Source organism: Nannospalax galili, unplaced genomic scaffold (assembly GCF_000622305.1).
Source record: "Nannospalax galili isolate Female #2095 unplaced genomic scaffold, S.galili_v1.0 scaffold158, whole genome shotgun sequence".
Taxonomy (NCBI): Eukaryota; Metazoa; Chordata; class Mammalia; order Rodentia; family Spalacidae; genus Nannospalax; species Nannospalax galili.
In genome coordinates this window covers 3,224,667-3,239,615 of record NW_008345290.1, presented here as the reverse complement: position 1 = coordinate 3,239,615, position 14,949 = coordinate 3,224,667, and the positions used below count along the sequence as shown (strand labels likewise).

The window sequence follows — 14,949 nt, the reverse complement described above, 5'->3', positions numbered from 1 at the left end:
GCAGAAGACCCGGGTTCGAATCCCAGCACCCACATGGCAGCGAACAACTGTTCATAACTCCAGTTCCAGGGGTTCTGACAGCCCCTTCTGACTTCCGCGGGCATTGCACAACACTGGTGCACTTACCTACATGCAGGCAATACATGAATACACAAAAAATAAAAATAAATAAAATTTTTAAAATAAATAAATTAAATTAAATTAAATGAACAGAGCTAATGTAAACCTTCATTATTCCACCAAAGGTGACCCCATGTTGGCAAATCCTTTGGTCTTTGGGTTTTTCTGCTGTTGTTTTTTTAGTCTTTTTTGAGACAAGGTCTCCCTGTGGCCGCAGCTGGCCTGGAGCTTACTGAGTATACATGAATACACAAAAAATAAAAATAAATAAAATTTTTAAAATAAATAAATTAAATTAAATTAAATGAACAGAGCTAATGTAAACCTTCATTATTCCACCAAAGGTGACCCCATGTTGGCAAATCCTTTGGTCTTTGGGTTTTTCTGCTGTTGTTTTTTTAGTCTTTTTTGAGACAAGGTCTCCCTGTGGCCGCAGCTGGCCTGGAGCTTACTGAGTGGACCATGCTGGCATCAAACTCACAGAGATCTGCTCTGCCAGGCTCTGCCTCCCAAGTGCTGGGACTGAGGACATGTGCCACCACGCCCAGCTCTGGTTTTTGATTTCTTATCCTTACTTTTCCACCCTTAAACTTCGTTGTATATATGTATTTTATATAACCTGCTTCAAGTCTGGAAAAATGTGTTAAAAATTGCCTCTCTTTGGAATAATAAAAATATTCTTAAAAAAACAAAACTAAAAATAAAATAAAAATAATATAATTTTTTAAATGTTTAAAATTGTAAAAGAACAAAAATTACTACCAATAATATTAGTAATAATAATAATAATGATGATGATGATGCAAGTCCCAGGTTCAGGGAAAGACCCTGCCTCAAAGGAATAGTCAGGAAGTGACAGAGAAGGCCACCTAACACCTTTTGTCCTCTGTGCATGTGCACAAGCATGCACACATGTATATATACCCACACAAATAATAAATACATAAACAAGTTTTGAGTAGATATTTTGCAAAAGAAAAAGACTCAATATCACTAATCATTAGGGAAATGCAAATTAAACCCACTACAAAATATTACTTCACACCTAGTAGGGTAGTTATTATCAAAAAGCCAGAAAGCATGGTAGAGCATTTGTCTAGCATGCACAAGGCACTGAGTTTGACCCTTAGGGTGAGGGAAGAAGTGAAGGAAGGAAAAAGGAAAGGTGTTGAAGAACTGAAGAAATCAAATTTCTGTACTTCCGGTGGAAGTGTAAAATGGTGTGGCTACTATGGACAACAGTATGGCAGCTTCTCAGGAGCTATGGCTGAGAGTGTAGCAGAGTGGTACAGTGAATGATTAGCATGGGCAAGGCCCAGATTCATAATAAAACAAACAATAAGCAAAAAAAATCTATCACTTCTGAATATATACACAAAAGTACTGAAATCAAGAACTAAAAGACATCTGCACATCAATGTTCACTGTAGCATTACTCACAAAAGCCAAAAGGTAGAAACAATCCAAGTATCCATCAACACATGACTGAATAAACAAAATTTATATACACAAATGGAATACAATTCATCCATAAAAAGGAATGACAATCTGATCTATGCTACAACACAGGTGAACTTTAAAAACATTATACACATGGGGGCTAGAGATGACTCAGAAGAGCACTGACTGCTCTTCCAGAAGACTAGGGTTTGGTTCCCATATGGTAGTTAACAACTGTCAGTAACTCCAGTTCCAGGGGATCTAACGCTCTCTTCTGGCCTACATGGGCATTGCATGCATGTGGAGCACTTATACACATGAAGACAAAACATTCATACATATAAATTTTTTTAAATTTTAAAAAGAAATTATTTACAGACAAATAAGTTAGGTACAACAGAACAAGTATTTTATGATTTAATTACAGGTAATATCCAGAATAGGAAAATTCATAGAGGCAAAGTAAAATGGAAGTTGTCACAGGTTGAGGAAGAGGAAAAGAAGGGAGGATTAAGATTTAATGGGTAGAGTTTCAGTCTGGAGAATGAAAATGTTGTGTTCATAGATGGTGGTGATGGCTGCCCAACAATGTGAATTACTTTAATGTCAATGAACTATATATACTTAAAGATCAAGTGGGAAATTTTGTTATGTACTTTTTAGTACACACTCATGCACACACTACATATCAGATTGTTAACCTGCTTAAAAATCCTCAACAGTTTCCCACCATACCTAGAATAGACTCAATTCTTCTGCACAGTCCACAGTCTTCATGATCTGACTTCTAACCATGTTTCTGTCCCAATCTCAACCACCCTCTTGCTGACTCTGTATAGCCACAATAGACAAACATACTACATTCTCTCTGACCTCAGGCTTTCTACAGCTGCAGTTCCCCTAGTTGGAATGCTCCTCTGTGGCTTGTTCCGTTTCATCCCTTAATAAGTTACTCAGCTCAAACATCAGCTCTTAAAAAGTAGTGCTTTCTGCTGGCCTCAAAGTACTCTCTATCACTCTCTATAGGAAGCTACACATACTAGCCTTAATGCGGCTTTCAATATTTACATATGTGCTAATTTCTTAACTGGGGATTAAACTCATGTCAGATAAGCACTCTATCACTGTGCTATACACCACAAGCCCCTTTAAAACCCTGAGTAAGTAATTTCATCTCTCTAAGCCCTGATGTCCTCACCTAACGTGAGGACAACAAACTAAGTATCTTAGTATTCAATGAATATGAGTCTTTGTTATTAGTGCCAGACACTTCCTTAACAATGCTAATCCTTGATACTCAGAGGCGTGAGCAAGACAGAAACTATTCCTAACAGACCCAAATAAAACTCATGATTGGCTCACATACACTGTTTTCACTCAGAATTTGAGGACAACAAAAACTATTCTACTAAAATTAAATGAAGAGGAATGTTCCAGTCCTAAAAGAAGGCATAATATTGTTGATAACTGTTCATCTTCCAAAAGGAGTCTAGATAAACTATCTTGGGTTTTTTGTTTGAGTGAGTGTAACTTAGTATGTGGCCCATGAAAGCCTCAAACTCAACAACAATCCTCCTGACTCAGTCTCTTGAGTGTTGGGATTACAGGTGTGAGCCACTACACATGGCAAAATATTTATTTAAATGCTCCCTGCTAGAAGGATTTCTAAAACTCATTTCCTCTATTCTAGCCTACCTGATCCTCTGACTCCCACAGCACACCACTTTGTATCAAGTTCCCTATGTTTTTCAGGGGGCAGAAAGGGAGAATTTCGGAGGCAAAATTAAAGTGTGAAGTATCCATCTCTGGGCTAAAAGAACTTAAGGAGAAATCTAATCCAGTCCCTTCATATTTCCAACAAAGAAATCAAAGTGCAGAGACACAAAGTGGGCCCATGACAAGACAGCTGGCAGGCACTACGGGCTCAGAACATAGGCCCTGGCTCACTCTCCGGGTTTTTCTCCATAGCGTACTACTCCCTTTCTTCCACTGTAAGCACTATTTATACAGAGAACTGAAGGAAGGGACCAACCCCTGGCATGACCAACCACCTTACAAGACTGAAGATTCACAAAGAAATTAACAGAAAAACAAAAGGCAGCCTACAGATCCCAAGAGTTAACCTTATTCCTTCCAAAGAGAGATGTAATTTTTTACCTTGCTGATTTAATTGTGTCATGTGTATTCATTTTTTCTTTTTTTTTTTTTTTGGTCTTTTTGAGACAGGGTGTCCCTGTAGGCCCAGCTGACCTGGAACTCACTATGTAGATCAGGCTGGCCTGGAACTCACAGAGATCTGCCTGCCTCTACCTCCCAAGTGCTGGGATTAAAGACATGTGCCACCATGCCCAGCTCATAATTGTTTTTAATAAGATTTATTTACTTAATTTGGGGAGGGGGGATAGGGTTTCCTTATAGCCCCAACTGCCTCACTATACAGACCAGGTTGGCCTCAATCTCACAGAGATCTACCTGCCTCTGCCTCCCAAGTGTGGGGATTAAAAGCATGTACCACCATAGCCAGCTAAGATTTACTTACTTTTTTTATTTACATGTATGTGTGTTAGCCTGAGTGAGTTTAGGTGCACCAAGTGTATGCAAAAGCGCACAAGCCAGAAGAGGGAGTGAGGTTCCATGGAACTGGAGTTACAGGTCATTGTGGCTGCCATGTGGGTGCTGAGAATCAAACCCAGGTCCTCTGCAAGAGCAGCCAGTGTTCTTAACCACTGAGCCATATTCCCACTCCCTCATAATTGTTTTCATGTAATTCTATGCCATTCTATGTTAAGACAATATGGAACAAAACTCAGTTTGCCTCTAGAATTCTGCCAAATTAATGAACAACAAAACCCTTGGCCACTTCCATTTTTTTCACTCTTTTTTGTGTGTTAAAATTATTGTTTTTATTTTTTATTTCTTGGCATGCCTATTTAAATGTGTTTGTACATGTGAATGTGAGTGTTCTGCCTGATAAAATACCAAAAAAATTGTGTGTGTAAATACTAATGAACTATAATATTAAATGACTCTTTGTCCGTTTCCTCTTTAAAATAATTTAACAGCAACAACAAAAAAAGAGTAAAGATGGTTTAGGAAAATGATCCTAAAATCCAGAAGCTGCCCAATCTGGTTTAGACTATTTGTTAATTCACCCTGTTGAGCCATTAGGTTTCAAATATACTTCATTCACATAAATCAAAGCATTGCAACACTGCTACAAGAAAGATCTAAGAACAAATTTTAGGACTGGGAAAATAGCACAGTCAGCAAACTGCTTGCTTTGCAAGCAAAAAGACCTAATCCCCAAAAACTACCTAAAAAGCCAAGTGTGGTGATGCATGTTTGTAATCCCAGTGCTAGGGAGGCAGAAACAATCAATTGCTGGAGCTCACTGGCCAGCCAGTCTAGCCTACTTGGAGAGCTCCAGGCCAGTCTCAAAAAACAAGGTGGACATCTGGCCATTGTGGAGGGACCAAGACGCTGCAGGGTGCACATCCCTAAATAGGACACCTATATCAACTTCTGCTTTCCAAGGCTCAGGGATCACTGTGGAAGAGGGCAGAAAGAGTCTGTGAGCCAGAGGTTGTGGATAACCACAAAGAAACAGAGTTTTTCAGGCTTCTGGGAACTTGTTCATATGAACTTACAGTAATGGCGACAGCATGCATAAGTCCTATGCAAGCTCCAACCAGGCAAAATCCCAGCATAAACATGGGGAAGTGGGTAAGAAACCCCAACCCAACCCAAGGAAATTTTGGCAACCAACGGCTGCTGAGAGGAGGAGAGACAGCCTCTTTCAAGGATGGGACTCTAGGTAGGTTAACCAGGCTCCAGTGAATGGACCCACACTGAAGGACACTTGGGCACACAAATTAGACTCTATAGGCATGCATATATATAATGAAGTACATGGAATTGGGCGGGGGGAAATAAGGAGAGGGAATCTAAATACTATCAAATTATGTTGCATTAAAATCACAAAAATTTGGGGCTGGAGAGATAGCTCAGCAGTTAAGAGCACTAGCTGTTCTTGCAGAGGCCCCAGGTTCGAGTTCCAGCACCCACATGGTGGCTAACAACCATCCATAACTCCAGTTCCAGGGAATCTGACACCCTCTTCTAACCTCCATGAGCACTGCATGACATGGGTGCACCTACATACATGCAGGAAGTATATTCATACACATAAAATATAAATAGAAAATTTTTAAAAGTTTAATTCATAAAATTGCAAAAATTCAATTAAAAATATTACATTTTTTTTAAAGGTGGGTAGCTCCTGAGGAACCCAAGGTCATCTTCTCCACACATATGCATACACACACACACACACACACACACACACACACAAATAAATTTTAGATCTTAACTCTAGCATGGGTTCAAAAAAACTAGAATAGGGGCTGGAGAGGTGGCTCAGCAGTTAAGAGCACTGGCTGCTCTTGCAGAGGACCCAGGTTCGGTTCCCAGAACCCACATGGCAGCAGACACCCATCCTTGACTCCAGATCCAAAGGATCCAATGCCCTCTTCTGGCCTCCATGAACACTGTGTGACATAGGACACTTACATACATGCCGGCAAAACACTCATACACATAAAATGGAAAATAAACCAAATTTTAAAAGACTAGAATAAAGGTTAAAGGTTAAAGTGGGTAAAAGCACTTGCTCTGCAACCATGAAGAGCTGAGTTAGAATCCCACCATCTAAGGAGACAAACAAACATGGCTATGTTTGCCTGCAGCTCCAGTCTGGAATTCATAGACAGACAGATCCCAACAGCTCAGTGGTCACCAAGCACAGCTAAAACTGCAAGCTTCCAGTTCAGTAAGAGACCCTGTCTCAAGGGAATAAGGCAGACAGCTGAGGAGGAAGGCATCCAACGTCCTACACACACATCTGTACAGTACATGCACATGCATACCACACACACACACACACACACACGCATGCACGCACGCACGCACGCACGCAAACAAGAGTAGAGAAAACATGAAGTGAGCCTTTCATTCTGGTACTCAGAAGGCTCTGTGAGATCCAGGCCAGTCAGAGCTACATAGTGAGACCCTGTCTTAAAAAAAACAAGTAAAAAGACAAAGTCCTCTAGAAGTAGGTTCCTTCATCATAATCAACAAATATATTAGCATATTTCCAGAAAAAAGAATTTGGAGAAAAATGAATAGGGGTCTAGACTCTATTTCATGCAGTTTCATTTAAAGCATGAATGAACTTGGTTTTATTCATCTATTCATCCATTCATTCACAATATCTATTAAAGCACTTACCACGTGCCAAGATTGGCAATGTGAAAGGTTAAAGTAAGATTCCTATTTTCTTGAAAACTGTGCCTTAACAGAAGTGGGACAGTAAGTAACTCGGAAACAAGTTAATTTTAGATTATAAGGCATTGTTCAGAATAAAACGGAAATAGTGACACATCTGAAGAAGTCTGCATGAGGGGTGGGCCAAGGTAATCCCCTGAGAAGGAAGTAACAGGCCTGAGGAAATACAAAGTCTGGTCCCAATTTCTTTCCAACCAAAGCCATTAACATTGTTTTCTGACCAGAATCTTGGGTCCAGGCAGAAATCTGCTTATTCTTACTCTCCTCAGAACAAACAAGCAAGAGAGGACTCTCAACCCTACATGGGAAGGCCAAGTCTAGAGAAACCAAAGGATCCAGGAGAACCCAAGCAAAGAAAGCTTAAGTTCCCTTTCTTAGGAGCAGCAGTTAGGCCCTCTTGTAACACAAACGATTGGTAATGATCTGATGTGGTAGTCTTTACAGACAAAAACACACACTTAATCAGTATTTTCTAATAGGAAGGGGGCAGTGGACAGGCGAGGTACAGAATGAAGTCAAGGTAGCAATCTGCCAACACAATAACTGAAAACTGTGATTAAGCATGTTAGGTATAAATTGTTAAACTATCTAATATTCCTTAAGGAACACAAAAGTAGGCTGGGTGTGGTACCGCACACACACATTTGATCCCAGGACTTGGGAGTTAGAGACAGGAGGTCTTGGTAGGCCTGGTCTACATAACGAGTTCCAAGCCAGCTGGGGCTACAGGGAAACCCTGTCTCAAAAAGACAGGAAAAAAAAAAAAAAAAAAAAAGCACAAAAGTCAAACAGCAAACACCAGTAAATAGTTTCTACATTTCTGTATTTATTACAAGCTCCTATATCTCCTCCTCTCCAATTTATAAAAATCTTTAGAGGAAGCCAGACAATGCACACCTTTTTTTTTTTTTTAATCCAAGCACTCATGTGGCAAGGGCAGTCAGTTCTCTGTGGGTCTGAGGCCTGCCTGGTCTATACAGCAAGTTTCAGGTCAGCCGGGGCTACGTAGTGAGACCCCATCTTAAAAAGAATATAGGGCCAGGTGTGGTGGTGCACACCTTTGATCCCAGCTCTCGGGAGGCAGAGGCAGGCGGATCTCTGTGAGTTCAAGGCCATCCTTGTCTACATAAGTTGAGTTCAGCTGGGGCTACAGGGAGACCCTGTATCAAAAAGACCCCCCCCAAAAAAAAAACGAATATAAAGAAAATTGCTGTTCAGTACTCTTAACAGCATTCCATGCAAACAGTCAAATATTTAAGCAACATTTTAGTGGTTTCTCCCTAGCCAAAAACCAAAGATAATCCTTGACCTGGCATTATTAGAGAAAAGAAAGAGAAAGAACCATCAGATATTTAAACTAGAACACTTTCATTATAAAGAGAAGCATAAAAAGGATTAAGGACTATCTAATGTTAAACACACAGTGAAAACTGACAACATCCAACTCTCAACGCAGGACCCCACTGCTTTTCTAAAGCAGGGAACAAAAATCAACTTAGCACTTTTTTTTTAACTTAGCACTCTTTCAAAAAAGCAAAATAGAAACCATCAGAGAAGACTATACACATTACAGATTTTGTTTTTTGCAAATATTTCTCAGTTTATTTTACATACACACATGCATATGTAGTTATAAATCTATAAAGTCTGTAGATAAAAAGATTTCTTGCTATGAGCTGCGGTTAAGCCAGGCATGGTGGCACATGCCTTTAATCCCAACATTCAAAGAGGCAGAGGCAGGCAGGTCTCTGTGAGACAGAGGCCAGCCTGGTCTATATAGTGAGTTCCAGCTGGGGCTATAGGGAGACCCTGTCTCAGAAAAAAGAAAAAAAGAACAGGAAGCTGAAGAAATAGTTCAGCAGTTAAGAGCACTTCTTGCTCTTCCAGAGGACTCAGGTTCAGTTCTCATCACCAGGGGATCTGACTCCCTCTTCTGACCTCCATGGTTACCTCATGACACAGGTACAGTTACATACATGCATTCAATACGCTCAAACACATAAAATAAATAAAAATAAAGATTAAAAAAAAGGAAATCTTTCTTTTAAGGCTTAAAAAAAAAAACTCATGGGGCTGGAGAGATGGCTCAGGGGTTAAGAACCCCTTCTTGCAAAAGACCCAGGTTCAAATCCCAGCACCCACAGGGCAGCTAACAACTGTAACTCCAGTTCCAGGGGATCCAACAGCCTCTTTTGTCCTCCACCGGCATTGCAGGGCATGGGTGCACTTACCTACATGCAGGCAATACATACATACACATAAAATAAAAATAATAAAATATATTTTTTTAAAACTCAGTGTATTTCAAACTGCCTGTCATGAGTACTTCCTTATTTTTTATGCAAACATTGTTAATAGTGACATTAAAAAACATTAACAGATGGCTAATCCAACCTTAAAATCTCTCATTCAAATCCCATTTTGCATTGATTCTGTTCTCCATTTTGTGCTGTTATGAATTATAGCTAAGAGTAACAGCAGCAGCCACCACCAACAGGCACAGCAGCCCTGACTTAGCCTATGGTACTACACACTGCCTGTTGGACTCCCAAGGAATTTACAACGCAGAGGCCTGTGTTTATTATACATATATAAAAAGACACAGTATGTACCAGAGCTCAGAGGTGTACACAGTTCTCTCAAAAAAAGATTCAGAAATAAGCACACCCCCCCCACTTGGCCCTGGAATAGAATTTCTGGTGAAAGGTCCATTCCTAAAATATTTTCTCTACATAATATTGCCTGAGGCAAATATCTGGAGGGAATGATTTAACAAAGGAAAGAACTAGCCAACTCTACAATTAGGCCTAAAATTTAAGATGTACTGCCTTGGCCCCTGCGGGTATAAGGTTACTGGGTTCAAACCACAATGCCAGAAAGCAAAGATAAAAAAATAAAATGTACTGCTTTGAAGAAAGCTACATAATTTCCTGCTAAGAAACAGTTATCATTTTTAGATCGCATCTTTGGGAGACAACAATGGAGCTAAAAATTACAAAAACAGATCTTAAAAGAGGGAATAAAGTAAGGCAGGGATAAAAACAGAAACTACCACAGCAAAAGGAAAAATACTTCATCATGGCTGTGCTATAGTAAAAGTTAATCTGAAATATATTATGTAGCTCCTGATAGTTCCATCACAAACCTGGCCTACTCAGAGCCTTAGCCAATTGTAAGCTGCATCCAACAATCCTAATCCCCTTCGAAACTAACTAGACTAATACCAAGTACCCTGGCCACAGGCCTACAAAAAGGGGCCACAAAGAAAACCAATAGCTGAATTAGAAGACCTCATGAAGAACAAAAGTGAACTGGGGTTGGAAGACTGTCAAATGAAAATTACAAAGAAGCACGAAAATAGCTACACAGGCTATGAGCTAAAGAGAAGGAACTAAGCATATTTAAACAAATGAACGCCAGGCAAGGTGGTGCACACCTTTAACCCCAGCACTGGGGAGGCAGAGGCAGGTGGATCAGTTCAAGGCCAGCCTAGTCTGCACAGCAAGTTCCAGGACATCTGGGGCTACAAGGAGACCCTGTCTCAAAAAAATCAAATAAATATTTTTAAAAATTTTTTTATAAAAGATCAGAAAACATGCCACTAAGAGACAGGGGGATGAACTGGTTGGTCAAGACTATGATTTCTGGAAGCCTTCTAGTTCTTTCATGAGTATGCTTTTATTGGGGTGGACATAAGAAAGCTATAGAACTTCCAGCAAGGAAAAAAACCTTTAGACACAAATAAATGAGTAAAAGAGTTTACATCATTTTTTTCTCATTAAAAGGACATTTCAAAATCCTTACCATTGAAACTCTGAGGCAGAAGAGTCCTTGGAATCAGATCAATATTTTAGACATAAAGAACCCAAACCTATGATTATACAGACAATGGCAGAGCTAGGTCAAGAACCAAAGACTCCTCTTCCAAAGTCATTATTCTGTCTCCCACATTACACTAAATAACACCAATAGAAATATTTTCTTCAGAATGAGTGTTTTACCACATATTTACAGGCGAGAATCAGAAATCTTTATATGCATATGCTTTCTTCCACAGTTTAAACAAGTTTCCCAATAATTAACTTCTTTGGCTGTTACTCCTCTTTTCCTTATGGAAATTTCTTTCTTTTTTTTTTTTTTTTTAGACTGTCTCCCTGTAGCCCCAGCTGGCCTGGAACTCACTATGTAGATCAGGCTGGCCTTGAACTCACAGAGATCCAGCTGTCTCTGCCTCCCAAGTGTTGAGATTAAAGCTATGCACCACCGCCCAGCCTCTCATGCAAATTTCTTTTCTTTTTTTTTCTTTTTTTTTTTTTTTTTTTCTTTTTGAGACAGGGTCTCCCCGTAGCCCCAGCTGTCCTGGAACTCACTACCACAGACCAGGCTGGCCTTGAACTCACAGAGATCCTCCTGCCTCTGCCTCCCAAGTGCACCACCACTCCCGGCTCATGTAAATTTCTTTAAAAGCCACTTGTCACTAAAGACATTACACAGACAATTCAGGAGGCCCATCAGCTCCCTGACTCCACTACAGCTGTACATTCAAAACAATGTTTACTCAATTATTTCACATACGGCGCAATAGTGTCTCAACCCAAAGCCGTACAGAACAGACATCTCAAATGAAAACAAATTCATCTGATTATATAAAGGTCTCCTTGAAGAAAATCCAACACCAATGTCAATCAACTGAGAGAGCCAAGCAACCAAAACTGGACTAATAAGAAAATGTCCCAGTCACTCCCAAATTTATTACACTCATTCAATGTGCCTTGAGAACAAAAACTACAACTTGGAAACACAATTCTTAAGGGAGTAAAAATTATGAACTACTGAGAGTGTAAAATAAGGTACAAAAAGTTGGCTTAAGGGAAAAGATGTGAAGCCCATTTTCAGACTGCAGAGTACCTGGGTACTTACTGGGACAAAGCCCTTAAGCTCCTCTAAGGCTTCCTCTCAGGACACAGCTGGAAGTGGGGGAGGTGAATAAGTCCTTGTACAGTATCCCAAAGAGCTGATCCCCAGAAAAGCAGAGTCATCAATTTCCTTAGCACATCTCAGCCATCTTAAAAGGGCAGAAATTAAGAAGCTGGCATGTTTTAAGAATTTCTCTGCTTAAATGTAAGGTGAACGGAGTGTAAAGGGAAGGACACACAACCTGGAGTGCTAATGATTAAGCAAAAGAACACACACACAAGTCCAGGTCGCTTCGGTACCGTACTCCAGGATCTTTCCTCAATGAGCTCATGGTGGAATAGGTTTATTATTTGAGTCTAACAACTTAACAGTATGTGTTATCTTCATCTGCGTGATGAGACAACTCAGGCTTGGAGCCTTCGACGAACCTAGATTGCAGAGAGGGTTCGCGTCCCGGCTGCCCCAGACAGAGGTTTAGGTTCATCCTCACCAGTCCCCAGGGAAAAGAGTTCAGAGAGTTTAAAAAGGGCATGTGATTTCCTCTTTCACCCAAAGTGCAAGAGCACTGAGCTGTCAAGAACAGAAGGCGGAGCGCGCGCGGCTGCGGCCGGCTCTCCATCCCCGCAGCGCGCTGAGCCCCGCGGGGTCGTGGCTGTCACTGGACAAAGGGCGCCCGGCCACGGAGGGCGACAGCGGCCTTTGGGGTGGCTCGGGCCGGGGGCGCTGAGGGGAGTGGCGCGGGGCTTGCGGGGATACCGCCTCCGCCTGCCGCCCGGCCCTCGCCCCCTCGCGTTACCTGGCCCGTGGGCTTCCCGTCACCGTCCCCGCCGCCGCCTCGGGACTCCCGGGCCGGCGCGGCGAAGCCACAGCTGATCCGCGGGCCGCTGGGGCTCCTCGCAGCAGCCTCCAGGTCGAGACGAGGCAGACCGGGCACCGGAGGCAGGACGAGGCTAGCTTCAACTCTTTCCTAGCACTCGCTTCCGCTCCGCCTCCCTGCTCGGCCCTTCCCCCACCCCGGGGGCCCGCGGCGCGCGGCATTGTGGGGGATGTAGTCCGGGTTTCTGGAGAGGACGCACGTGCTCAGCGCCCAGCAGCTCCGACCCCGCACCCGGCAACACTGTTGCTTGGCGACCGAGAGGCGCAGAGGGCTCCTCCAGGCGACGGAAAAGCGAACTTCTCAGAGGCTGAGGGTGCCTTGGGTTGAGTCCACCAGAAAACCAAGCCGCCCCAAGTACTGACCTGAGGCTGGAGGGTGTCGTACAGTTGAATCGTGAAAGGGTGTCCATTATTGCAACCGAAAGTCCTTAGCCAGTGAGTGGAGTAGAGCAAGAAAAATGAAAGGTCCGAAGATGAAATAGAAACAAAATACTCTTCTGCAGGCTGGTTCTATGGCTCAGTGCTTAGGAGCGGCTACTGGTCTTCCAGAGGATCAGAGTTTCAATCCTAGCACCCATGTCAAGAGGCTCACAAGGTGAGCCGAGGATCCGATGCCGTCTCTGGCCTCCGTGGGCGCCCATATTCACACATGGACACACACCCATTCACATAAATCAGTTTTTAAACTTATTTTTTGGTTTTTCTTTTGAAACAGGGTCTCCCTGTAGCCCCAGAAGGCCTGGAACTCACAAGGTAGTCCAGAGATCTCACAGAGATCTACCTGCCTCTGCCTCCACTGTTCTGGGATTAAAGGCATGCGCCAACCACACCCGACTAGAGTATTTTTTTTAGTAGTTTATTATTTATTGTGTATGTATGTAAGTGCGCCCTTGTGCAATGCCCTCCTCGGAGGTCAGAAGAGGGTGTCGAATTCCCCTGAAACTGGAATTATGGACAATGATTAGCCTCCATGTGGGTGTTCGCAATTGATCCTGGGTCCCCTGCAAGAGCATCCAGTGCTCTTAACCGCTGAGCCATCACTCCAGCCCCCAGACCAGAGTATTTTTTAAAAACATTTCCTTTAAGCCCTGCACTCTCTGTGAGTATGCGTTTGAAGTCGGCCTGGTCTACATAGAGAGTTCCAAGCCAGTTGGAGCTATATAGCGAGACTCTGTCTTTAAAAAAAAAAAAAAAAAAACAAGCAAACAACAAAAGCTCTTGACAGAAAATATAATTTTATATGTATATGGAAAATCCAAAACAATCTGTAGACAAATCATTACAATTCAACTAGTAAGAGTTCACCAAAGTTACTACATTAAAAGAAATTAAGGACTTGGGGGTTTGGGGTGTAGTTCAGTGGTAGAACACTTGCCTAGCATGCACATGGTTCTGGATAGAATGCTCAATACATACAAAAATTATATTTAAAAAGTCAAATGTGCATGGAAACCTAGTACCTGTAAGCTAATTTTTAAAAATGATTTAATCAGCATTATTTCTATATTCTAGAAAAGGGTATGGAGGTCAGAGGACAACTTGTGGGAGTTGCAACTCACCTTCCACCATGTGAATATTGGGGATCAAACTGACAAGTCATCTCCAAGGTACAGTTTTTTAAATATTATTTACAGTTGCTCCAAACAATATCAAGTGCCTAGTTATCACATAAATTCAAAACCTGTATGAAGAAAACATTAAGACACTGCAGAAGACCTAAATAAATCATATTCATAGATGAGAATACTGAAAGATGGCAAGTCTCTCCAAATCAGTAGAGCCAGTGAAATTCTGGATGACGTCTCAATGAATTTGTGTGTGTGTGAAACAGAGAAATTCAACAATCTACTTTAAAATTTCATGGGCAAGTGAAGACAAGCTTTCACGAGGATGAGGAGTGAAAAGAAAAATAGGAGAAGAAAAGGAAGAGAAAGGTGAGTGCTATCAGATATAATGCTCTGTTATAAAGCCATAAGTCAATGTGGTATTGGAGCAGATATACTAATGGAACAGAATATACCAATGAAATGGAATAGCTCAGAAGGACTTACGCACCCCTGGAAATTGGGGGAATCTTTTGGGGAGAGGGGATTTATGCTGTCACCATGGCAATACAAAGCAATACTTATTTGGGAAAGGGTGATATTGGACTCTACATTACATACAAAAAAATCAATTCTAAGTAAATAATAGGCATAAATAAACTTGAAAAACAAAATAATAAACTTTTTTTGCTGTTTTTAGACTGTTTAG

The 14,949-nt window shown here is 41.5% G+C and overlaps 1 protein-coding gene and 1 pseudogene across 1 annotated transcript in view; one reads left to right on the top strand and one right to left on the bottom strand.

Annotated features, from left to right (window-relative positions):
• Positions 1 to 12,824, bottom strand: part of Ccdc126 (coiled-coil domain containing 126) — a 35,617-nt gene extending 22,793 nt beyond the window's left edge. Inside the window, exon 1 of the mRNA XM_008841474.3 lies at positions 12,617 to 12,824. The gene's annotated coding sequence lies outside the window, so the exon portion shown is untranslated. The remainder of the gene's footprint in view (positions 1 to 12,616) is intronic.
• A 1,762-nt stretch (positions 12,825 to 14,586) lies between these two features.
• LOC103740851 overlaps positions 14,587 to 14,949 on the top strand; it is a 56,946-nt pseudogene continuing 56,583 nt past the window's right edge.